This window comes from Triturus cristatus, chromosome 1_1 (assembly GCF_964204655.1).
Source record: "Triturus cristatus chromosome 1_1, aTriCri1.1, whole genome shotgun sequence".
Taxonomy (NCBI): Eukaryota; Metazoa; Chordata; class Amphibia; order Caudata; family Salamandridae; genus Triturus; species Triturus cristatus.
The window spans coordinates 190,908,014-190,935,101 of NC_140579.1; positions in this window are offsets into that span (position 1 = coordinate 190,908,014).

The following is a 27,088-nucleotide window of genomic DNA, read 5'->3' on the forward strand; positions in this document are numbered from 1 at the left end:
GAGCTTTTTTGTAATAATATGTCTGACTGCTTTCATAATTGTATTAGTAATAATGTTTATTCTATGAGAGATAAGTTCATCTGAGCAGTAGAGAGATGGTGCATTTCCTTAATAATAATAGATACTCTAGCCCTCATAAAGGAAACACTGGAAAAGTCTAACAAAAATGTTATTAGATATGTACTATTAGCTACTTTGATATTGAAATTGATGGTAACTGAAATGCATAGGAGCCTTGAAAATGTTTTTACTGGATGGTTCTAGAATTTGCTTAGGACTAGAAAGCTAATAATTCTGTTTCTGATAATAGTAATTACTCTCTCCTGCTATCTGTATGACCCAATTCTCTGTTCCCTTTGTACTTCTGCTTATACCTTATACATACCCGCTTAACAATATTTAGAATGAGAAATGCCCACCTAGCAATGAATTAGGATATTGATAAATTTATGAAAAATGAAGAGAGAAAAAGAATATAAAAAATTAATATGCTTATTTTTCGTTTTCCTACTGGATTATGGGAGATGTCTTCAGCTAACGCTAAAAGGGTCGTCTGTCGTAAATTGGCTGCGATTAAATTAGCGTTAGCGGAATCCATCTGGTATTTAGAGGCTATCCTGTACATTTTATGGAATCCATTTTGTATTTCTGGCAGCCATTTTGTTTACCCTTGTGCTCTGTGAAGTGACCACAATCCAGTTAAGTAGAGGAAGAAGTCAGGTTTGTAACCGCTCATCACAACAGCTTCCAGGGAATAAACAGCATATTCAAGTGTAGACATTCCATCACCCAGGAGATGACAGAACACACAGTAAGTGATTACATCACACCTTAGATATTACAATATCTCCCTTCTTCACAATAACACAAACAATAGAAAATGGAAGAAAGACCAAAAAGTAGATTTTTCCTAAAAAGAAATAAAAAACACAATACAATAAATAACATGAAAATAAAGAAAATAAACATTCATTATGAATAGAAACAAGATAACCGATATATACTATAAGTCCATACAAATAAGATAACAAATACATACTTTAAGTCCATACGTTTGGGAACATATCTCATCCGGGTGCTTCTCCTCAACAATGAGGTAGACTTATCTTGTGACGCATTATCACAAAGTGAACTTCTTCCAACACCATTATCAGTCAAGCCCATTTGAATCACAACTTTGTCAGGAATTTTATAAATCCTGGCTACGTTCCACCAATTCTTACCATCAACTCTCACAGCATAACGCGAAACCAGGTCAACACACATTGGTTTACTAAATTTAGATAAACCCTTGGGTACATTCTGAGGAATCTTAATCTTGACCCAATCCCCCACCTTAATGTTGTGAGACCACTCTTCTTTATGATAGCTCTGTCTTGAACGACTGGTAGAATTATCATTGGCATTGATTTTGTTGAGTATCTGAGAATGCACCTTTCCCTCAGCTAACACAGAAGAAGAAGGAGAAACAGATCTAGACAATAAACCCCACTCCTTCATCCAAGCTGGACACATGTTAAACGTTGCAGCTCTCCCTCTCAGTAACTCAAAAGGACTCTTCCCAAATTCAATACCAGGAGTAGTGCGATGAGCCCACACCATACTTTGCACAGCTCCTCTAATATCCATGTTACCAGCAACAGCCCATTGCACACAATCAACCAAAATGCGATTCATGCGCTCAATAAAACCATTTCCTTGTGGGTGATAAAGAGCTACACGCCGATGGAAAATCCCAGATTGGTTCAAAAATGAAGACATTTCTTTGGAAACGAACTGTACCCCATTGTCCGACACTAATTCTTTAGGGAAACCTTCCCTCGCAAACAAGCTCTCCAAAAATTTGATAACCTCATTAGTGTTAGGTTCCGTCAAAAAACAAACCTCCCACCATTTGCTGTAATAATCCGCAATTACCAAAGCAAATCTATATTTGTTTGGTAAAGCATTGAATGGTCCAATGAAATCTAAGGCAAGTTTCAACCAAGGACCTGAAGGTAGCTCAACCTTCACCTTTGGAGGAGTGACAGTCTTGATTACCTTATCACTAGAACAGCACGTAAAACAATTTTCAACCTTGTTCTCAATATGGCGGTCCATTGAAGGCCACCAATAAATAGCACGAATCCTACGCTTGGTACATGTTTGACCCAAATGACCTTCATGTCCAGCTGTTATTATACGATCTCTCAAACTAACTGGGGGAACAAATTTATCACCCCGTAAGATCATCTCACCCTCTTCTAGAGAAAGTTCATCAGCCACTTTTGAAAAAGGTTGCAGTTCACTATCCAGGTGTTTTTCCTTAGGCCAACCCTGAATAATGCATTTTTTTACCTCCATGAGGACAGAATCAGACTTCAACGCATCAAACCATTCTTCCTCCCTGAAACACCCCTCTTTGCATACATCAATGCTCGCAATTAAGCATTCTTCATCCTCCTCTGGTAAACACTCACCCTGCACCACCGGCAAAGGCAACCTGGAGAGAAAATCAGGTCTGATGTTTTTACCTCCAGGAATATGTTCCACTGTAAAATTGTATTGAAGAAGTTTAGAACTCAATCTCGCAATCCTAGGAGTATGATCTTTCACTAAAACCCCATTGAGAATAGGAATCAGAGGTTTGTGATCAGTCAATAATTTAAAAGATCTTCCCCAAAGAAAACTCTTAAACCTCTCAACAGCCCAACAACAAGCTAAGAGTTCCCTTTCTATAACAGAATAATTTTTCTCACTAGGACGTAATGATCTAGAGATGAATCCAACAGTGAATTCCTTTCCAGCTTTGATTTGGGTCAACATACCACCTAAACCATCAAGACTAGCGTCAACAGATACTACTGAATCTAAAGAAGGATCATAAGGAGTCAAAATATTGCACTGCCCAAGATCATCCTTGATTTGATCAAAATCTGTTTGACATCTGTGGTCCCACATAAAAACAGTCCCTCTCTTCAACAATTCACATAAATGAACAGTCTTAGCCGCAAAATTGGATATGAATTTGGAATAAAACTCACACATGCCAAGAAAAGACGAAACCTGCTCCTTGGTTTTGTGAGAGGGAACTTTAACTATAGCCTCAATCAAACCAACTCTGGGAAGAATGCCCTCACCAGATATGCAGTGTCCTAGATAATCGATAGACTTAACACCAAAAACACACTTGCTAAAATTGGCCACTATACCTTTCTCTTGCAGCCTATTTAACACTTCCATCAAACTCTTGTCATGTGATGACCTGCAAACTCCAGCAATTAAAATGTCATCTTGGAAAACAACCGTATTATGCACTCCCATTAGAACTTGTTCCATCACACGTTGAAAAACTGAAGCCGCCGAAGCTAGACTAAACGGCATACGTTTAAATTGAAAAGTTCCTGACGGTGACACAAAAGCTGTCAAATGTTTTGAGGAGATGTCTAATTCAACTTGATGGTAAGCAGAAGACAAATCTATCTTAGAAAACCATTCAAAACCCTGAAACTTGGAAACAATATCATCAATGCGGGGTAACGGGTGAGAATCCACCCATATGTTCTTATTGAGACTGCGTAAGTCAATGCAGACTCTAAGATTTCCATTTTTTTTCCGTGCGACGACCAAAGGACTTAACCAGAGAGATGATTCGATAGGCTCAATCACACCAGATTCACGCATCTTTTCAAGCTCTTTTGTTAAATCATCCCTAACACTTAAAGGAACATTTCTCAGTTTATGTTTGCTAGGGATTGCTCCTTCTTTCACCTTGATAAGATGTTTAAAACCTTTGATCAGACCTAAAGAATCACAGAAAACATTTGGAAATTTACTTCCCCAGATTGAAGGATTGTCACAAGGTGTTGATTCATTGACAATAGAGACTGGATCTTTTGTACCAGGTCTAAGGGTCATTCCGAATAGACCTTGGTGGTACCACCCCAGGATGTTTAACCCTTTAATAGCAACATAAATTTTCCCAGTGATAGTTTTCTCTTCAAACTCTAATGTGCTTTCGAAAAAACCCTTCAGCTGAATCTTCCTTCCCTCATAGGATACAGGACTCCTATCAGGAGGTTGAAGAAATTTGTCACCCCACACAGATTCAAACAATTCTTCAGTGATCATTGTCATGCGTGCTCCTGAATCAACTAGTAATTTCAAACTTTTCCCATCCACTATGATGTCCACAATAGGGTCTGGACATTCCTCACAGTCATCCTTAACTACTAACATTAAGTCGGACATAGAACTTATGACTTCTGTGTCATTCTCCAACGTATTACTCTCCTCCCACACAGCACTGATATTCCTCCTGGCCATACACACTTTTGAAAAATGACCCTGTTTACCACAATTCCTACAGGAGGCATTACGAGCTGGGCAAATACGTGAATTAGGAAAATGGGAAGGATAACCACACTTTGAACAGACATTCCTCTTTTGAGGATACATTTGTTTTTTTTCTTGTCTGGCTGCAGGCACTTTTCCTTTGTTATCAGTACTGTTTTTCTCAGGAACACTACTCTTTTCTCCCACAACTTTCCCTTCATTAACGACTCCAATTGTAGATTTGTCTGGCCTCAGTTCATTTGAAGAGGTTTGAGATAGCTCAATACTTTTAACAATGGACACAGTTTCTTCAAGTGAGGGATTTTTCAAAGTCAGTAATTTCTGTTGCACTTTTTTGTCTCTACATCGTACTACGATTTGATCTCTGATGAGTTGGGACGTAAAATTCTCAAACTCACATTCAGAAGCCAAAATACGTAGAGAAGCAACATATGACACAATACTCTCCGATGTTTGTTGCTCCCTTGTAAAAAACTTGTGCCTGGCTACTACTAAACTCTTTTCCACATCAAATTGTTTTTCTAACATTTGAATGGCCTGATCAAAATCATTTAGTGGTTCTTCACCCTCAACTTGTTCAGGTAAAGGTAAATGTTCCAAAACAGCCTGACCTTCAAAACCCAAATTGTGTTCGAGAATAAATCTCTTACGTTCAGCACTAAATCTAAGGCCCCCTATGGCTCCTAGATACTTCGTAAATGCCCTGTACCATACTTTCCACTCTACTGGTGGGTCTCCCGGAAGCTGTAGGAAAGGGGAAGGTGCCTGTACATTCTGCATATTGAAAACAAAATACTGTAAATAACCACTATACAGAAAAACACTTGAATTACTCGCTTACACAGTGAGTATTCTTCTTTTGCTAAAAGAACAAAACTAATAAAACACTGTACTGATTTTCAAACAAAAAACAAGACAGCGTTCTGTATATGGAAACCCAAATCTATGGGGGACACTACGCAGACAAACACCTAATTTTCTCCCTTACACAGAGAATATTACTGATAACTAGTACAATGCATACGTATATATCATAGTTTTCACCCTCTTTAAAATAATAATAATTAAGCACGGTGAAAAAACGATATAAAGTTCCAACAATTGAAATAGATTTTGACTTTTCTGTTTCAAAAACAACCACAAGATGGCAGTGGTGCGCTGTCAGTGAAGAATTATCCGTAGCAAAGTGGAAAAAACTGTAGCTCCGATGCCTGAATGTTAGACATTAAACTCCGTGGAAAACGTGCAGTACCTTGTCCCCTGTGAAGCAGTCTTTCCGCGGGGAAAATGTTCGTCAAACAACTGCTCAAATACCTTCAAGTAGTCTTGTGAAGTAATACTCCGATATGACTACTGCGTTCAAATGCGCGCCGATCCCGCAGACACAGAACGTAGTAACGTGAAAAGAAGGCTGTCTCTATGACGCTAGTAGAATTCAGCTGACAGGAAGAAGAACAAAGAACGTGGGCGCGTCACAGCACACACGCACACCACGTCATCATTTCTTGGCTCAGCGCGAACGAGTGAAGATCAACGGTCTCCTCCAGGGCTGCGCGTATCCAACGGTGAAACCAATGACCCAACAGTGAACCGATCACATCCACGACAGAAACAAAGGTAGGAATAACTCAATTTCCTTACGTTTTGCTCTCTTCCACAATCGTGTGACATCTGAGGGTTTGTTGTTACTTGCAGCTTTCCTCGTTCAACCTGTTCGGCAAAAAGCTTTTAAAACTTCGTTTTTTCCTTGTGATTACGATATTGGCAAAAGAGTGAACAGTCTTTACGCCAGATAACTGCTAACCGAGACTGACTGTCCCATCGGCAACACAGAAAAGTCTTTGATCGATAACAAAAAAAAAAATCAAAATGTTGGAAAAAAAACAGCAGTCAGTTTGTACTCTGCACACGTAGGTATAACGATGAGCGGTGCGTCTCAAACTCGTCGCCAATTGAAGTGACCACAATCCAGTTAAGTAGAGGAAGAAGTCAGGTTTATAACCGCTCATCACAACAGCTTCCAGGGAATAAACAGCATATTCAAGTGTAGACATTCCATCACCCAGGAGATGACAGAACACACAGTAAGTGATTACATCACACCTTAGATATTACACTCTGTTTAAAGGACTGGTTATACTTAGACTCTGCTACTCTGCACATGCGCAGAAGAATCTAACTGTCCATACATCTGTTTTTAGTCTGTAACTATCAGGTTGTTTCTACCAGAGTCAGCAACTGCTAGCTCCTCCTTTACTGTTGACTGTGCATTTCTGCATGACCATCTATGTATGTAACTCTTCTCATGTATACTTGTACCGCCCTCTTTCTGAGCCCCTGTGTGGGTATAAAAGACCCATGGTTCTTCTACTCTGTGTGCTACATTCATTCAGCACCACAGGGTGCTGGGTGAATGTGGTTCCACTTCATGAAGGTTTATTAAACTTTGTATTTTCTATTCCAGTTTCTGTGCCAACTTCTTCTAAGTATCTGAGGATTCTGTGCAGAGAAGGGCGAACCCCTTGCACTGGTAGGCCTAGCTGAGGTCTCTTTCAACATAGGAGCCGTGAGTGTTGGCTCCTTTGCCTGTCTTCCACTTTCTAGAGGCACACAGTGCTTTCAGTTCTTGGAAAGAAAGTTCACTGTGTCTAGTGGTCAGAGAGCCACTGGCATCTCCTTTGGAAGACATACTAAGTGTGGTATGGTGTTGCACCTACCTAACCTAGTGGGAACTAAACTCTCTGAGGTTGGAGAAAGGGTGTGCTATACCCTTAACTACCCAACCCTAAATTCAGTAGAACTTACTGTGAGAAGATGGCCTGGCATTTGCTGGTCACTAGTTATAGTGGCCACCTTGCACCAGTCCAATTCGACTCTTATGGTAGATAGGTTTAAGACAACCTTTTAAAGAAAGCTATCCTAGTGGTAGCTGTGGAGAGCAGCCTTTAGGCTAAGTCTCTGAGGAATGTAAAGCAGCTTGTTTTACCTTATAATCTCTTGAATTACCAAATGAAAAGGACACCACACAGGTATATATATCAAATATATATGTATTTATTTCTAGACACATTCTACTAATCTCTTTATGAGATTAGAAGCCAGGTAAACATTCAAATGTCAACAGTTCTCAATAAATTAAGCACAAATATGGCTGGAGCCCTAGGGGCGTACCAGACCATATACTAAAAAAATGGTTTTACAAAGTCGACTTGCAAAATGACAAAGCCTAGGGCCTTGGGAATCGCTGGGGCTTCACTACTGCAGTGTTAGCAGGTAAGTAACAAGCCCACGGGAGACGCGTGCAGTGTCTAAACACAGCCGCGGGTTTCCTATAGGTTACAATGGAGCAAGTCGCGGTTTGTATTTTAAAGTTTTAGGGCACTTCGAAGAAGTCAACAAGCAAGCCACTTACAAGTTAAGTATTTCGAGGGCCAACACACACTTGGGCACTGGAGTGCACGAGTTACCTCACCCAGGGAAGCCGGGTGCATAGGTGTCTTTTGGTGTCGGGTCGCGATGCTGTTTTCAATGGAGACCAATGAAGACTTGCTGCTTGAGACGACTGAAGAGGTGTCCGCTGGAATCCGAAGGTGGATTGAAGATGAAGAGGACCTGAAAATTGAAGGGACAGTGTTCAAAGCCACTTGCCAATGACCGGTGGCCAGCAAGATGGATGACCACAGATGTCGCGTCGCTTCAGGTCGTCGATGGTGTTTTGTCTCTTCACTCACGAGGTCCAGGAGGGATCGATGATGACCAGCAGCTGGATTCGGAGTGTCCCACAACGTCTGCAGCTGATGACAGTGTCGGCAACAAGATTGGAGGCAACAAGCCTTGGCAACTGCAAGTCTCATATGGACTGAAGATAGTTGGCGATGCAGACCAGCAAGGTCTGATGGACTTACCCAGCAAGGGTAAGTGAGGGCAGGCCCGGAGCAACCAGGAGAGCCCTTTGAATTGTTGAGAAAGTCTTCGGGGGACCCACTAGCCAACGGGCAAGTGATCGCAAAGACGCCGCCACAGGAAAAGTTTCACAGGAGCCCACGGTCACTCGGGATGGGTTAGGCCACTGCTTTTTGGAACAAGACCTGCTGGGGACTTGGGCCACAAATGGTTCAAAGCACAAGTTTGTAGAACATTGTTTAGGGTTTGCACTCGAAATCAGTGTGCGGTTCCCAGGTATTGCAGTTCCTCGTCATTCGTGGGGTCCAGATACCACAGCTTCGCTGGGGGCTCAAAATGGCCGTCGAGAGGTCAGGAAATCTGCTTCTTGGGCCGCAGGGACTTCGGACTCCGGCGGGAGCGGTGAAGTTTGCAAACGTTGATTGAGGTTATTGGTGCCTGCCAAGCAGGGGAGTCACTCCTTGACTCCAAGGGAGATTCTTCAGTCTTCCAAAGATAGTGGAACGTTGAAGGGCCAGGATTCTTCTTCGTAGAGCGTCATCCAGGGTAATCTGAATTGCATTGGCAATGCTTGCTATCTTATAGTGAAGATAGGTGAGGGACTAGCTCTATGACCACTCCTCTAGGAGGGTCAGGGTAGTGGGTGGTTACACCCACTTCCCTTTGTCCAGTTTCGCGCCAGAGCAGGGGCAGGTAGCCCCTGAACCGGTTTGAGCTGGCATATGCACAGAGGAGCCTACTGCTCCCCCAGTGCAGGACTTCAAAGCACTCTAGGAGTGCACCCACCCAGCTCCAATACACTAAATCCTGTCTGGGAGGTGGTGACATCTCCCTGTGACAGGATGCCTTTTGTTGGGCTTCCTCCACTGCGAGTTTCGTTCAGCAGCAGGAGGGAAGCCCAGTGTCTGTGCTGGTGGCATCCATTTTGTGATGCCAGGGCTCTAGGAGATTTCTACCGTTTAGTACAGTGGATACATGTCATCCCCTCTAGAAGGGTGGGATCATACTCCCTCACCAATTACTGGTGTGGGGTTATGATTCCAAGTTGTTTGACACCAAACACGACATGTTTTTATGCAGTCATTCCAAAGTTAGCATTTACCGCGAGGTTATAATGCACTTAAGAGTATATGGTTTAACCGCATCCACAAACAGCAGCAGAGAATAGACTCTGCCAGCTGCAGAGGGGTCCTGCTCATGCAGAAGCACCCCCTCACATAGTAAACCAAGCACCCTGCCCTCAGGATTGATAGGGCCTGCAATAGGGGTGGCTGATAGGTTTATATGTGTGTGTATGGTGAGATATAGGAACCTATACCTCAGTGAGGAGTGCTAACACTACCTCACACAGGCTGCAGTAGCAGGCCTGTGGTGTCAGATTGAGAATGCTTCCCAGGGGTGGCATAACACATGCTGCAGCCCCTGGTAGGCCTGTGAAGTACCAATGCCCTAGGTACCTAAGGTACCATATACTAGGGGCTCATGAGGTACCACGGTATCCAATCACTAGTGCATCTAATATGCACACCAAGTTGTTTAGAGAGATCAGTGAGACTGGGGCCCTGATTAGCAGGGACCCAGCCAGACTATAGCCAGAAACCAGTGTATACATCAGAAAAAAAGTGGGGGCAACATAAATGCAGATCCTACTCTCCTACACAACCCCCCCCCCTCCCCCCAAATGCAGGGACATTAAACTAGCCTTGACCAGTTGAGTCTTCATGTTCTAAGTGGAAATACCTTGAGAGTCCATCTGCATTGGCATGTTGGGTCCCAGGTCTATGTTCCACTGTATAGTCCATCCCCTGTAGGGAAATGGACCACCTGAGCAGTTTAGGATTTTCACCTTTCATCTGTTTGAGCCATAGGAGCGGCTTATGGTCAGTCTAAACTATGAAGTGAGTGCCAAACAAGTATGGCCTCAGCTTCTTCAGGGCCCACACCACAGCAAAGGCCTCCCTCTCAATAGCTGACCAACGTTTCTCTCTAGGGGTCAGCCTTCTGCTTAGGAAAGCTACTGGCTGGTCTTGACATTCATCATTAAGTTGAGACAGTACAGCTCCCACACCCAGCTCTGAAGCATCTGTTTGGACAATGAACTTCTTTTTGTAATCTGGACTCTGTAAGATGGGGGCAGTGCACATTACGTGCTTGAGGTCATCAAATGCCTTTTGACAGCTAGCTGTCCACTGAACCTTTTTTGGCATGTTCTTGGAGGTCAGATCATTTAAGGGGGTCACTATAGATCCATATCCCTTAACAAACCTCCTGTAATACCCAGTCAGGCCCAAGAAGGCTCTCACCTGTGTCTGGGTGGTTGGAGCTACCCATTCCATTATGGTCTGGATCTTGCTCTGCAATGGTTGAACCTGGCCTCCACCTACAAGGTGGCCCAGGTACACAACCTGACTCTGCCCTATCTGGCACTTAGTGGCCTTGATAGTGAGGCCTGCTTTCTGCAGGGCCTCCAGTACATTCCTGAGGTGGACCAGGTGATCCTGCCAGGTGGAACTAAAGACAGCAATATCATCAAGATAAGCTGAGCAATAGGTTTCCATACCAGTCAGGACTTTATTCGCCAACCTCTGAAATGTGGCAGGTGCATTCTTCAAACCAAAGGGCATTACCACAAAGTGATAGTTCCCACCAGGGGTCGAAAATGCTGTTTTAGCCTTGGCATCATCAGCTAACTTGATTTGCCAATAGCCAGCTGCAAGGTCAAATGTACTGAGATACTTGGCTGAGGCCAAAGTGTCTATTAGTTCATCTGCCTTTGGTATTGGGTAGGCATCGGTCCTGGTGACTGCATTGAGGCCTCTGTAGTCAACACAAAACCTCATCTCTTTCTTACCACCATGGGTGTGAGGTTTTGGCACAAGGACTACTGGGCTATCCCAAGGGCCATCTGAGGGCTCAATAACACCTAGCTCCAACATTTTCTGGACTTCAGTCCTGATACAATCCCTGACATGGTCAGGTTGCCTGTAGAGTTTACTCTTTACAGGCAGACTGTCTCCAGTGTCCACCTCATGGGTGCACCAGGAAGTCTGACTTGGGGTCAGGCTAAACATATGTCTAAACTGATGTAGCACTTGTCTACATTCAGTTTGTTGATGTTCAGTGAGGCTGCTTGCCAAAGCAACACCATCAACTGATCTATCATCAGGGTTCTGTGAGAGCAGGTCAGGGAGAGGGTCACTCTCCTCCTCCTGGTCCTCATCAGTTGCCATGAGCAAGCTCATGTCAGCCCTGTCCACGTATGGCTTAAGTATGTTGACATGGAGCACCCTAAGGGGGCACCTGGGAGTGCCAAGGTCTACCAAGTAGGTGACCTCTCCCTTTTGCTCAACAATTGTATGGGGGCCACGCCATTTATCCTGGAGAGCTGCTGGGGCCACAGGCTCCAACACCCACACTTTCTGGCCTGGCTGGTAAACAGTCAGGACAGCCTTTTGGTCATGCCAAGCTTTTTGTAATTATTGGCTTGCCTCAAGGTTTTTAGTGGCCTTCTTCATATACTCTGCCATCCTGGAGCGGAGACCAAGTACACAGTCCATCACATCCTGTTTGGGAGGTTTGAGAGGTAACCCCCATCCCTCCTTCACCAAACATAATGGTCCTCTAACAGGGTGCTCAAACAGAAGTTCAAAAGGGCTGTAGCCAACCCCCTTCTGTGGAACCTCCCTGTATGCAAACAGAAGGCAGGGAAGTAAAAGGTCCCATTTTCGCCTAAGCTTTTCTGGGAGGCCTTTAATCATTCCCTTTAGGGATTTGTTGAATCTCTCAACTAACCCATTGCATTATGGGTGATAGGGAGTAGTGAATTTGTAGTTGACACCACACTCCTTCCACGTTGCAGTTAGATACCCTGACATAAAGTTAGAACCTCTGTCAGAAATGACCTCCTTAGGGAAACCCACTCCGGAGAAGACTCTAATGAGGGCTCTTGCTACCACAGGAGCTGCGGTAGTCCTTAGGGGTATAGCTTCTGGATACCTGGTGGCATGATCCACTACCACTAGTATAAATCTGTGCCCAGATGCAGTTGGTGGGTCAAGGGGACCAACAATGTCAATCCCTACCCTTTCAAAGGGAACCCCCACCACAGGTAGTGGTATCAGGGGGGCCTTTGTTGTGCCACCTGACTTGCCACTGGCTTGGCAAGTGAAACAGGAGCGACAAAACTCCTTGGTGTCCTCAGACATGTGTGGCCAATGAAAATGTGGTACAAGCCTGTCCCAGGTCTTGTTTTGGCCCAAGTGTCCTGCTAATGGGATGTCATGTGCTAGGGTCAAGAGGAACCCTCTAAACTTCTGAGGTATTATCAACCTCCTGGTGGCTCCAGGGGTAGGATCTCTAGCCTCAGAATATAGGAGCCCCTCATCCCAATAAACCTTATGGGACCCACTAGCACTCCCAGCAGCCTCAGCAGCAGCCTGCTGTCTGAGGGGTTCAAGAGTGGGGCAGCACTGTTGGTCTTTGCTCAGATCTTCCCTGGAAGGGCCCCCTGCCCCCAAGAACTCAACCTGACCAGGCTCAAGTTCCTCTGGGACAGTTCCTTCTTCAGGATATGCTTCTCCTCCCTCAGGAGGGGAATCTGAGATCTGAGACAGAGGGGAAGGCCCAGCCTTAACCCTACTGCTCCTCCTCTTGGGTAGCATCTGGTCCATAGTATCAGGATTCAGAGCTGGTTCAGCTTTATGCATTTTGGCTTGTGACCTGGTCACAGCAAATACCTCTGCAGGTATGCCCAACATCTCAGCATGACTCCATAATTCTACTTCAGACCAGGCTGAAGTCTCCAGATCATTGCCCACCAAACATTCGACAGGGAGGTCTGCACTGACTACTACCTTTTTGAGGCCAGTTACCCCTCCCCAGGAGAAATTCACAACTGCCAGGCTATGGTTGGTCCTGGTGTTGCTTGCATTGGTTACCTGGTACATTTCACCCAGGATGATCTGTGTAGGGTCCACTAGATCCTCTGCCGCCATGGTGACACTAGCACCAGTGTCCCTAAATGCCAAAGCCTGTTTGCCATTTATGATAGGCTGCTGTTTGTACTTGCCCAGATTACTGGGGCTCACTAGGAAGGACATATCAAGGTCTCCCTCACAAACTAGCAATGCCTGTGTTGGTACTCTGACTAGGCCAGAGTCCACATCAGAACCCAGGGTCAACCCTACTACACCCTTATTCTTAGTATTACCTCCACCAATGACTGCACTAGGGGGAACAGTTGCCTTAGGGGCTGGAGTGGTGGTGGTTTGTTCTTTGGACTTGGTACAATCAGAAGTCCAGTGCCCTTTCTGTTTACAGAATTTGCACCAGGGCTTCTTTTGGCCTTTTCCCTTTGCAGATTGTGACTCCCCACCAGATGCAGATTTTTGGGGCCCTTGTGAAGACGTCTGGTCTTTAGATTTATCCCCACCTTTATCTGAGCCTTTAGGATATTGCTTCTTAGTGTCACCACCTTGGTTCTGGGTTTTCTGCCTCACCCTGGTTCTGACCCATTTGTCTGCCTTCTTTCCCAATTATTGGGGAGAGGTCAGATCAGAGTCCACCAGGTACTGATGCAACAACTGGTTCTGGCAATTATTAAGGATCTGTTCTCTCATTATAAGATTATACAATCCCTTAAAGTCAGTTACTCTACTACCAACCAGCCAACCTTCTAGAGCCTTGGTTGCACAATCAACAAAGTCAGTCCAATCCTGAGTCTGTGCTTTCTGGGTGTCTCTGAACTTCAACCTGTACTGTTCAGTGGTTAAGCCAAACCCATCTATCAAAGCACTCTTCAGGGCTTCATAATCATTAGCATCCTCTTCTCTAACAGTGAGGAGCTTGTCTCTACCTTTATCTGAAAGGGAGAGCCACAAGATTGCTGCCCACTGTGTCTGGGGGACCTGTTGAACTCTACAGGCCCTCTCCATAGCAGTTATCCATTTGTGGATATCATCCCCACTCTGGTAGGGAGGAACAACCTTAGACAGGTTCCTATGGTCTGGAATGTAATCTCTGCCTCTAGGGACACTGTTGCTGCCACCAGGGGTATCTAACCCCTCCTTCTTAGAAGCTCTTTGGAGCTCGAAGGCTTCCCTATCTAAGGCCAATTGCCTGGTTCTGAGGGCAAGCCTAGCTTCCTCATACTGGAGCATCTTGCACCTTCTGTCAGAGGAGGTCTCTCTGGGATAGTTTGAGTTCCTCTGTGGAACAGATTCTCTTCCAGAGTGATATGAATGGTCAGAGTCCCTTGAGGGGGACCTAGGCCTTTCTCCCACTCTGTCAGTTCTCTTAAGGAGAATTCCTCTGTTCTGTTCAGACCTTTCTGGGTCTGGCCCTTCAATCACAGACTCCAGGTCATCTTGATTTTCATCATCAGACCCAGAGACTATGGTTGACCCACTCCCTGATGCAGACCCACTAGCTCCTAGAGCTAGTTTCAGATCATCTGCTACTAACAGATCTATCAGGTGTTGTGAGGAGGGACTCCTGCCCACCCTCAGTTGTCCTTCAAAGCATAAGGCCTTCAGGTCAGTGTAGGCTATATCTTTGTACTAAGATGGGGTGGATCCACTGGTTCCACCTTGGTGAGACATACTAGTGTTGTACAGTGTTGTACTACCTACACTAGTTGAGGCCTACTGAACCTAGCTTGAGCAGTAGCAAGGGTGTGCTTATCCCTTCACAAATAGCTCTAAGTTCAGTAGAACTTATTGATACTAGCTTGACTTTATATGTACCTTGAGTACCAAAGTCGACTTGCAAAATGACAAAGCCTAGGGCCTTGGGAATCGCTGGGGCTTCACTACTGCAGTGTTAGCAGGTAATTAACAAGCCCACGGGAGACGCGTGCAGTGTCTAAACACAGCCGTGGGTTTCCTATAGGTTACAATGGAGCAAGTCGCGGTTTGTATTTTAAAGTTTTAGGACACTTCGAAGAAGTCAACAAGCAAGCCACTTACAAGTTAAGTATTTCGAGGGGCAACACACACTTGGGCACCGGAGTGCACGAGTTACCTCACCCAGGGAAGCCGGGTGCATAGGTGTCTTTTGGTGTCGGGTCGCGATGCTGTTTTCAATGGAGACCAATGAAGACTTGCTGCTTGAGACGACTGAAGAGGTGTCCGCTGGAATCCGAAGGTGGATTGAAGATGAAGAGGACCTGAAAATTGAAGGGACAGTGTTCAAAGTCACTTGCCAGTGACCGGTGGCCAGCAAGATGGATGACCACAGATGTTGCGTCGCTTCAGGTCGTCGATGGTGTTTTGTCTCTTCGCTCACGAGGTCCAGGAGGGATCGATGATGACCAGCAGCTGGATTCGGAGTGTCCCACAACGTCTGCAGCTGATGACGGTGTCGGCAACCGGATTGGAGCCAGCAAGCCTTGGCAACTGCAAGTCTCGTGTGGACAGAAGATAGTCGGTGATGCAGACCAGCAAGATCTGATGGACTTACCCAGTGAGGGTAAGTGAGCACAGGCCCGGAGCAACTAGGAGAGCCCTTTGAATTGTTGAGAAAGTCTTCGGGGGACCCACTAGCCAACGGGCAAGTGATCGCAAAGACGCCGCCACAGGAAAAGTTTCACAGGAGCCCACGGTTACTCGGGATGGGGTAGGCTGCTGATTTTTGGAACAAGACCTGCTGGGGACTTGGGCCACAAATGGTCCAAAGCACAAGTTCGTAGAATGTTGTTTAGGGTTTGCACTTGAAATCAGTGCACTGTTCCCAGGTATTGCAGTTCCTCGTCACTCGTGGGGTCCAGATGCCACAGCTTCACTGGGGACTCAAAATGGATGTCGAGAGGTCAGGAAATCTGCTTCTGGGGCCGTAGGGACTTCGGACTCCAGCGGGAGCGGTGAAGTTTGCAACTGTTGATTGAGGTTATTGGTGCCTGCCAAGCAGGGGAGTCACTCCTTGACTCCAAGGGAGATTCTTCAGTCTTCCAAAGATAGTGGAACGTCGAAGGGCCAGGATTCTTCTTCGTAGAGCGTCATCCAGGGTAATCTGAATTGCATTGGCAATGCTTGATATCTTATAGTGAAGATAGGGGAGGGACTAGCTCTATGACCACTCCTCTAGGAGGGTCAGGGTAGTAGGTGGTTACACCCACTTCCCTTTGTCCAGTTTCGCGCCAGAGCAGGGGCAGGTAGCCCCTGAACCGGTTTGAGCTGGCATATGCACAGAGGAGCCTACTGCTCCCCCAGTGCAGGACTTCAAAGCACTCTAAGAGTGCACCCACCCAGCTCCAATACACTAAATCCTGTCTGGAAGGTGGTGACACCTCCCTGTGACAGGATGCCTTTTGTTGGGCTTCCTCCACTGCGAGTTTCGGTCAGCAGCAGGAGGGCAGCCCAGTGTCTGTGCTGGTGGCATCCATTTTGTGATGCCAGGGCTCTAGGAGATTTCTACCGTTTAGTACAGTGGGTACATGTCATCCCCTCTAGAAGGGTGGGATTATACACCCACACCAGTTACTGGTGTGTGGGTATGATTCCAAGTTGTTTGACACCAAACACGATATGTTTTGATGCAGTCATTCCAAAGTTAGTATTTACCGCAAGGTTATAATGCACTTAAGAGTATATGGTTTAACCGCATCCACAAACAGCAGCAGAGAAGAGACTCTGCCAGCTGCAGAGGGGTCCTGCTCATGCAGAAGCACCCCCTCACATAGTAAACCAAGCACCCTGCCCTCAGGATTGATAGGGCCTGCAATAGGGGTGGCTGATAGGTTTATATGTGTGTGTATGGTGAGATATAGGAACCTATACCTCAGTGAGGAGTGCTAACACTACCTCACATAAGCTTCAGTAGCAGGCCTGTGGTGTCAGATTGAGAATGCTTCCCAGGGGTGGCATAATACATGCTGCAGCCCCTGGTAGGCCTGTGAAGTACCAATGCCCTAGGTACCTAAGGTACCATATACTAGGGGCTCATAAGGTACCACAGTATCCAATCACTAGTGCATCTAATATGCACACCAAGTTGTTTAGAGAGATCAGTGAGACTGGGGCCCTGATTAGCAGGGACCCAGCCAGACTATAGCCAGAAACCAGTGTATACATCAGAAAAAAAGTGGGGGCAACATAAGTGCAGATCCTACTCTCCTACACTTACTTATTCTAAGCTTGTATTATATGTGGCTAGTATTATCAATGGGTTTTCAATTAATCAACACAAAGATTTATGCGGTAAAACAATGCAGGCTTGAATCCCAACCTCTGCATACCAATGTGAGAAGCTGGCCTGGTATATGATGTACACTTATGTAAGTGGTAGCTGTGAAGAGCAGCCTTCAGGCTTGGTCCAGAAGGAGTGTAAAGCAGCTTGTTTTACCAGAATGTAACCTCATAGTATAGATTAAGTGAAAAAGAAGCACACAAAGTATTTATAAAAATATGTATTTATTATAGAATACTCTCTAACACAGGGAAATATCTCCTACCCCGATATATGCACAATGCACACAATACTTTTGCAGAAAAACGCAGTAAATAGCACGAAATACACAGTGGCCCCAGGGGGGGACCAAACCATATACTAAGAAAGTGGTATAAGAACCACGATTCAGGTCAAGACAATGTCGAGAGGATGTAGAAGCACTGGGGACCCAAGTAACCTCCTAGGTGAGTAGATCGGTACCCCACGGAGAGCATGTGCAGTGTGGGAACATGACTGTGTGCTCTGTACAACTCTTCGTGTAAGTCGCAGTTGGATTTTTAAAGATTAAGGACCCTTCCCAGCAGACCCTGAAGAAACCCTGTGAAAGAGAAAAGGTTGGAGAGCCACCCCACCCGTGGATACCCTGGTACCCACGTTACCTACACCAGGGAAGCCGGATGCATACATGTGAAATGGTGTCGGAAACTGCTGTCGAACCCAATGGAAGACTTCAGGAAAGTGCCGCTGTTGAAGAAGGAGAAAGTGTCCGGTGGAATCCAAGGATGGATTCTGGATTAGAGGTACCTGCAAGCAGAGGGGACAGAGTCTATGCCACTCAGGGGTGACCAGGAGACTTGGAAGATGAATGCCATCTGATGTGGGGTGTTGCAGGATGACTTTGACTCTGCAGCTGTGAGGACCAGGCAAAGCTGGGGAGGGCCAGGAGCCATGCACAAGCTGTCCCACGAAGGATGTCGAGTCCTGAGGGGTCGGTGTCCGGCAGGAGCACCAACAAGCCTTAGCAAAGGCAAGCAACGCAGGAATCAAAGAAGGAGCAATGTTGGGACCAGCAAGATCCAGGGGACTCACCACAGGCAGGGAAGTCTTAGCAGGCCCCGAGAAATCAAAGGAGCCCAGAAAAAAGAAGTGGACCCACAGGCCGGAGGCACTGGAGTCACAAGAGGACCTCAAGCAGCTCACCAAAAGATGCAGGCAACGATGCACACAATGTGGTGTGGCTGAAGTTTCTGGTCCCTGGAGGTGCTCAAGGTTGGGGCTACTTGGAGCCCGAAGATCTTCTTTCGGAAAGAAGCCAACAAGCCTTTGCAACTGCAAGATGGACGCGATGCACAGGGGTTCGGTTATTGCAACCCCTACGAGGGATACTGGCCTCAACCTTGGTGAGAGGGCAGGCCCAGCCTCTGGAGCTGTGGAAAACCACCACCTGTGTTGCAAAGCCCACGGAGTCCGGAGGAGCTCAGGATCTGCAGACCGGTCAACTTAGTGGCGGTGCCTGAAAATGTAGCAGAGTGACTCCTTCACTCCAAGGGAGATTTCTTCAGGTGTCTTTGATGCTTCACAGGCCTTGGAAGGTTCCTGTATGATGCACAGGCACAGATAATGCAGCAGGCTGGAAGGGAGACGAAGTCAGGCCCAAAAAAGTCCAGCAGAGTCCAGAGTGCCCAGACGGTAGAAGAGAAGTGGTGTCTGATTGGAATCTTATCCCACGATGAATCTAGGGACCAACACCCAGGTAAGCCCTTAAGTACCCCAGGGAAAGGGTAGGGAAGATTCAGGGGACCCTCCCAGGGGAGGGTCTGGACAGGGATGGGGTGGGGGTTTACTCCCATGCCCTTTGTCCAGTTTTGTGCCAGAACAGGAGCCAACGGCTCCCAGGACTGCTTTGAACTGGACTATGCACAGGGAAACCAAATGTGCCCCTCGTGCAGAGTGGTGCTGGCAAGTGCACCCATCTCATCCCAATACACTAAATCCTGTCTGAGAGGTGGTCACACTTAACTGTGACAGGATGGCTATTGTTCTGCCTTCCCCTGCTCGAGCTTGGCTCAGCAGCAGGAGGGCAGAATCATGTCTCTGGTCGGCAGCAACCATTTTGTGCTGTTCGGGTCAAGAAGGCAGGCACCGGTAACACTGAGAGCCTAACGGAGGGCTCTTCCAGTGCTTGGAATAATTCCTCCCTCATCGTTTAAGGTGTGGGGGTATATGGTATGATTCCAACATGGGGGGTCCTCGCTTGCGAAGCCTGCTACTGCCAACATAGCGCAGCACCTACCTGGTCTCCTGGGCACCCGTGAGGAGTTCGATGCTCCCATACCTCTGTGGCTGTTTGTTTCCCCCTGCCGCCTTCTGTCACCTGAGGCCGCAGTAGGGAGAGACTACAGGCCCCAGCATTCTCTTCTGCTCCACCCATTTCCGCCGGAAAACGCGCCCGGAGGCGCTACATCACCCGAGGCTCCCTCGGTGGAGCGGGGGGTCCTCGCTTGCGAAGCCTGCTACTGCCAACATAGCGCAGCACCTACCTGGTCTCCTGGGCACCCGTGAGGAGTTCGCTGCTCCCATACCTCTGTGGCTGTTTGTTTCCCCCGCCGCCTTCTGTCACCTGAGGCCGCAGTAGGGAGAGACTACAGGCCCCAGCATTCTCTTCTGCTACGCCCATTTCTGCCGGAAAACGCGCCGGGAGGCGCTACATCACCCGAGGCTCCCTCGGTGGAGCGGGGGGTCCTCGCTTGCGAAGCCTGCTACTGCCAACATAGCGCAGCACCTACCTGGTCTCCTGGGCACCCGTGAGGAGTTCGCTGCTCCCATACCTCTGTGGCTGTTTGTTCCCCCGCCGCCTTCTGTCACCTGAGGCCGCAGTAGGGAGAGACTACAGGTCCCAGCATTCTCTTCTGCTCCGCCAATTTCCGCCGGAAAACGTGCCCGGAGGCGCTACATCACCCGAAGCTCCCTCCGCGTCGCGGGACGCGCGCGGGCGGCGCCGGGCTGAGCCCGGGCAGAGGGCGGGCCGTCTCTGGCCGTCAGGGGCCAAAGGAGGCCGGGCTGGGCCACCCCCCTGATTAGTTCTTCCCGGTCACCTACATGTGAGTAATGATCGGCGTGACTGTGGGGTAAAAGAGGATAGACATTACTTTTTTCTCCTGTGACTGCACCATCGGACTGGAAATTGATGCTGGGTCTGTTATCTTTGAAAGCTGTAACAAGAGGTGGAGAGGCCCAGTACACTATTAATCAGTTTTTGGTCGTGAGGTATAGTGACAGTGTGGCAGCGGGTGGGCGAACTAAACAAACAATGATAGTTGCATAGGCATTGATTTGCAGTAGGGGGAAGTATGGTAGGCAAAACACTGACACGCTCGTTAAGAGCGAAGCGTACTATAGCTGAGGCTTCTCTGACACACAAAGAGGACATTAGCTCTGTATTCCCCGTTATTATGCAGCCTACTGCCATTGATCGCATGCTAAAAAGAGCACTAGGGGTCGTGTCAAGCGAAATCGAGCGCACTGAGCGGCGCTTGTCTCTAACTCCTGACTTCGACCCTCTCCTAACAACACAAGATCAAGAGCAGGAGGTTATGCTAATCTCACCCCCTAGTCCCTCAGAAACTAGCGAGAGGGATATCTCATGTGCCCAACCGATCTCTATTAGTAACAAGGAGGAACAAGGCCCCACCAAACGTGTCATTATACACAAAAAGAAGAAATGCGCTCAAAAAAAGCGCAAGAATACAAATAGTGTAATTACCCATACCAATCCACCTAGTAGAAATTTTATTGGGGCTGACCGAACTACACAGACATCTTCTCAAGCAGATCCCCCAATCTGGTTAAATAAGATTATGTCAGACCTACAGGCCCAGCTAGAAATATTGGTTATTAACCAGCTGAAGCCGGTGACAAGTAGGCTGGACAAAATCTTAAGTGAATTAAAGAATAGAGTGACAAAAGGTAGCTCATCAAGTGCTCCAAGTAACCCCATTAGCACCCTAGAGTCTAACCCAGTAACTCAAATGGTGAATAATTCTAGTGATAGTAGGAATGTCCAAACAATATTCGCACAAATTCATAACGCACCGGTTCCCCATGAACAAGCGACCAGTAAAGACATTCCCAGAGAGAGTGAATCATGCCCCAACAATAGACCAGGCAAACAGAAGCTGGATAAACAGCCTCAACCCCCTGCTGACCCCATAAAAAATGCAGTTACCCAAGAAGATAGGTCCACACCAACACACAAGAGGTTCCCCACTATAAATCTTCCCCCTGAGGCGTGCCCATTGGTTGTTGTTTTTGCCGGGGTCCCAGAATTAAAAGAGGCCCAGAAAGAATCCCACCAGGAGTTAAAAAATAAACTCATTTTTTGGCTCAATCAAAACAGACCAATATCCAATAACCAGGATGGGGAAATTCTCCTGGTTAGACGAGTGAATTGGATAGGGAGTGGGCCTAAAAATATCGAGGGAAACTGCATTATTGCTAATTTTAGGGACAGGAGGGTGGTTGAGCATATTCTAAGCCATGGACCATCTGGACGCATGACGGCCATAAGGCCATTACCACTGAGTTATTTTTATTCGAGGCTGCAGGTGTTAAAAGAGGGACAGCATAATGCAGGGAGAGGTGTGGAGGGATGGAATTCTGGTTTAAATGGAGGTCTAAATTTTCCTCGTCAAGTGACAGGCTTCTGGGAAGGAAGACACTCATGTTGGGCAAATAGGTTTGCCCCACTAAGGTCACTAGAGGAGATTGACTGACTATTCAATTTATACTCATGCCTAGAACAGGTTGACATGGAACAGATTATACTTGTTCAGGTACACCCAATAGATAGAACCTCTTCCCGATATGGTTTGACCAATGAAGATGGGCAGTCATTATCGGGGGGAGGTGGGTGTAGGATCTTAGTAAACACCACAGGAGTCCCAGACCCTCTCGCTGGGGGTTGTGTACAAACACCCTCAGGGACAGGAATCATAGCCACAGAATTAAGACATCAGGATAGTGTTATGCAGGAACAATCCCCCAGAAAGAAAGGGGGGTGGGTTAACACCACTCAAGAAATGGTGGCGGTAGGGCCCGTTATTATTGAGAAAGAGGGCCTGAAAATTATATCGTGGAATATAGCAGGTATTGCAGGGAAATTTCACAACAAGGAATGGCGACAGTATATGGCCCATTTCCAGATAATCTGCCTACAAGAAACCTGGGCTTTGGATAATATCCACCTTCACATGGCCGGTTATAAATGTTTTTTCACGCCTGCACAAAAAAAACCCTCAGGTAGGGCTAAGGGTGGTTTGATTATATATATTGATCTAAACATAGAAGGCAAATGGTCTAAGGTGGACTGGTTCGCATGGAACATTCAGGCCCTCAGATTTAGTAACAAAGGGTTGGGTCTCGTCTTGTTCAATGTGTATAACGCCATTCTCCCGGAAAATGACTTTACCATGATGAGGGAATTGGACGTTAGGCTGAAACTCGAACTTGCTCCCGTCCATGGTGCTGTGGCCCCTTGGATACTATTAATGGGTGACTTGAACTGTCACTTATGTCCAGGGCTGTTTCCGATCAGTGCCAACTGGTCAAAATGCCCTATAGAAAAAGGTCCCCATCTCAGCCACTCCCTAAGTGGCATTGAATGGGGTAAGCTGATTCATTCTTATGACCTCGAGCACACAGTGGACATGATGCCTTTGGGACCGGATGGTACACTCCCCCCTACTTTTAAAGGGAGAGGGTGCTCGTCCTATATAGACTATATTTTTGTTTCAAGAGGCCTAAAAAATCGGATTACAAAAGTAGAAATCGAGTGGAGCCCGTTTAGCGACCATAACCCTCTGGTTATGGAGCTTCTGTTCCAGGGTAAGCAAAAGATCAAGTCTGCGGATGGTATCATTGAATGTGTGACGGCCCAGGGCAGAAGACTTAAGTGGGCAAAAATAGACGGGGCTAGATTTTATAAATCTTTGATGGAAAGAGGTAAGTCTCTCATTGATGAGTCCTTAGACCCCCTGGTGGTAGGGGCTTGCCTTATAAAAGTGTTTGGACAAATAACGAGTCTGGTGGATGAGTTATTGTCGGTTAAGGCCCCCAAGAAAACCTTTTCTAACTCACCAAAATGGTTTGACAGGGGTTGTACACGTGCATTAAAGAACCTAAAAATGGCCCTAAGTGGTATACCAAGGGACCAAGCAGAAGTCAAAACATGCAGGTCAACATATAGGAAGGAGTTAAAAAGACGGAAAGTTACACTGCAGGGGGAAGCATGGGCGGCCCTGAGGGAGGCCTCTGAAAACAGGGATATCACAGAATTTTGGAGATTAATAAACTCCCCTTGTTTTCAAGATAATAACGCCCCTGAGGTCGCATCAAACATTCTCCCAGAACAGTGGACTGCTCATTTTGAGGGCCTGTATAACCATGGGGAGGAGGATTCAATAAAGGAGAGGGGGATGAACTTAGTGTGCAATCGGGTGGTATTTTCCCTGCAAGAGATCAGAATGGGCATCGAGGGTCTCACCAAAAATAAAGCCCCGGGCCCAGATGGGATCCCCCCAGACCTGTTCCTGAGCCAGGTGGATCTATGGGCCCCTATTATAACTCGAGTATTAAACGCAACTATAATGGTCGGTTTACCACGGTCCTGGTCAACGGCCATCATAGTACCTATTTTTAAAAAAGGCAACAAAGATGACCCCCAATGCTACCGTCCCATTTCTTTGATAGATGTTACTGCCAAAATCCTGGGAAGAGTAATTCTGAACCGACTGACCGAGTGGGCTGAGGACAAAAATATTATTTCAGATGCCCAGTACGGCTTTCGGACCGGCAGGTCCACCAGCAACCAATGCCTGAACCTATACATGCTGATAGCAAAGTACACCAAAACCAGCAATGAAACCATGTATTTGGGGTTCATGGACCTGGCCGCTGCGTTTGACCATGTTAACAGGAATAAGTTATGGTAAATGATGACCCAACTCGGAATCGACCCTGGGATAATCTACATATTGAGGGAATTGCACAGAGAAACCTCCGCACGGGTACGATATAACAAAGACGGGGGATTGACAGAACCTTTTAGCTGCACAAGCGGGGTGAGGCAGGGATGCATATTAGCCCCTTTTTTGTTTTCGTTGTATATTAATAACCTGGAACAATCGCTCATTAATTTAAATGCAGATTGCCCAAGGGTAGGGACACGTAACATCCCAGTGCTGTTGTACGCAGACGATGCGGTGCTCCTGGCACGGACCCCGAAAAGTTTGCAGATTCTCATTGATGGGTTCGTCAAATTTATGGAGGCAATAGACCTGTCTGTCAATTTAAAAAAATCATATGTAATGACAGCAGGCAACAAGCCACGGACTGGTTTCACCTACAGAATTGGCACCCACCCACTTGAAAGGGTGCAATCATTCTCTTATCTAGGGGTGCTTTTTGATGAGTCTTTAAAATTCACATCTCTTGTGCAAGAAAGGTGTGGGAAATTGGTGGCATCATTTGGTGCAATCTCTGGTTACGGGAGGAAAGTCGGCCGCTGGTGTCTAGAACAAACAATGAACCTGTACGGCTCAATGTGCTGCCCAAAAACTATGTACGGCTCAGAAGTATGGGGATTTATAAATTTGGACGGTTTGCAAACTGAAGAAAAGAAAATATTTCGTTCAATATTGAAAGTCCCTAACTGCACACCAGCTTTCATCGCCCATAAAGAACTTGGAAGACCCTATTTAGAGGATCTGATCAAGCTTAGACCAATCCTGGCCTGGATTAAAATATGGTCGAACCCTGATGCTGTACTGAGCAGGCTGATCATACAAGATTGCCTGGGCAGAGACAAACATCTGAAAATTCCATGGATCCATTATGTTAAGACTACCTTAGAAAATATTGGTTACCAAGAGTTGTACTTAAACCCCTTATTGATCAATGCTCAGGACAAGCCTAAATTAAAGAGAATTTTCTTGGAATCAAGAGCATTGGCCAGGAGTACACTAGAAGGGCGTAAATCCACTGTGAGCACCTATAGTAGGCTTGAAACCACCGTTGGGATGGAACCGTACCTCTGTGTCCTCTATAATGCTCAAGAGAGATTTTTAATGTCACGTTTTAGGCTCAATTTTTTACCTTATTTATTAGCTGAACCAGCAGGTTTTAGCAAATCAATTGAGCAGAAGGGTGCCTGCGGCTGCGACAATAAGTCTCCGCAGGACACCCTTCATTTTGTACTTTTATGCCCCATTTATACCATCCCTAGACGTAGATTTTTAAAAGACATCTTGAAACAGGTAAGATTTACTCGAGCCAAGGAGGCATTGACCTTTTTACAAAGGGCTAGTGACCCGTTAACATTATGTGCGGTGATAAGTTTTTTGAGTATCCAGAGGCCAGTATTAATTATGAAGACTGTAGATTTGCTAAACTGTTAGTCTCAGGAAGCCACTCATGAGGATTGTATGTGAACAATGAATTATTTGCATGTACATAGATTCATTCAATGTTCTGTATATTGATTTAATATTGTTTTAACTGTATATACGTGTACTCTTTTATGATGATTTTTAACCATCGAATAAAGAACTATTGAATTGAATTGAATTGATTCCAACATGTTTGATACCAAACATGATTGAATTTGTTGCAGCCATTTTTGAGATGGTCATCGTGTAATTACGAGATTCCCCTCTATATAGTGTATGGCTGCTTCACTGACAACCCGGGAGAATGGACTCCGTAGGCTGTACGGGTGTCCTGCTAATGCAAGGCCACCCTCTCACTTTGAACCAAGCACCCTGCCTTCAGGATTGCAAAGGCCGGCTATGGTGACATAGGTTTTAAGTGCAGTGATCCTAGACATAGGAAACATATATCTTTAGTAAGTGGTGCTAGCACCAGCTTACACAGGCTGCAATGGCAGGCCTGTAGTTCCATTTTGAATGGTCTCTCATTGGTGGCATAATACATGCTTCAGCCCATGGGAGACCTCTGGGGTACCTTTGCCCTGGGTACCTTAGCACCATATACTAGGGACTTATAAGAGTACCCCAGTATCCAATCTGGGATGTACCTAAGTACTGAACACAACAGTTTAGGGAGAAAGCAGATAGACCGGGGTCCTGATAGGCAGGATCCCAGTCAGACTAGTCAGACTAGTCAAATACAGCTTAGCACCAGGCACAAAGTGGGGGTAACCATGCAGAAGGATCCTACCTACCTACATATATATCACACGGCTTTTTTGTCACTGGCTGTCACTCCACAGCCCTATATTCATGTCATTATTCCTCAACGCTCCAAAAAGGAATCAAATCAACGACTATCTGGTTAGATACAAACATCTAAAGGGATTGCATTATTTAACTGAACTTTCCCACAGATTAATTGAAATGGCCTTTACCATTCATTTAAACTGATGCATTGTAATACAGTCCTTACAACTGGCGAGTGTGTGCTCAGGCGCCTGCTGTGAATGTTTTGATTTGTTCTGCATTCCGTCCATCAATTGTGTGTCTTTTGCTTTCTCGCCCTAAGTGTGCCAGGTATGCCCAGACGTGGGTCCTGGGCTCACTGTGCCACTGGAATCAAGCTATCCTGGCTGATGAGGGGTGAAACCCCAAAACCGGTCCTAGGATGCTTGTTTCCGGTCCAGGGAGGACCTGGC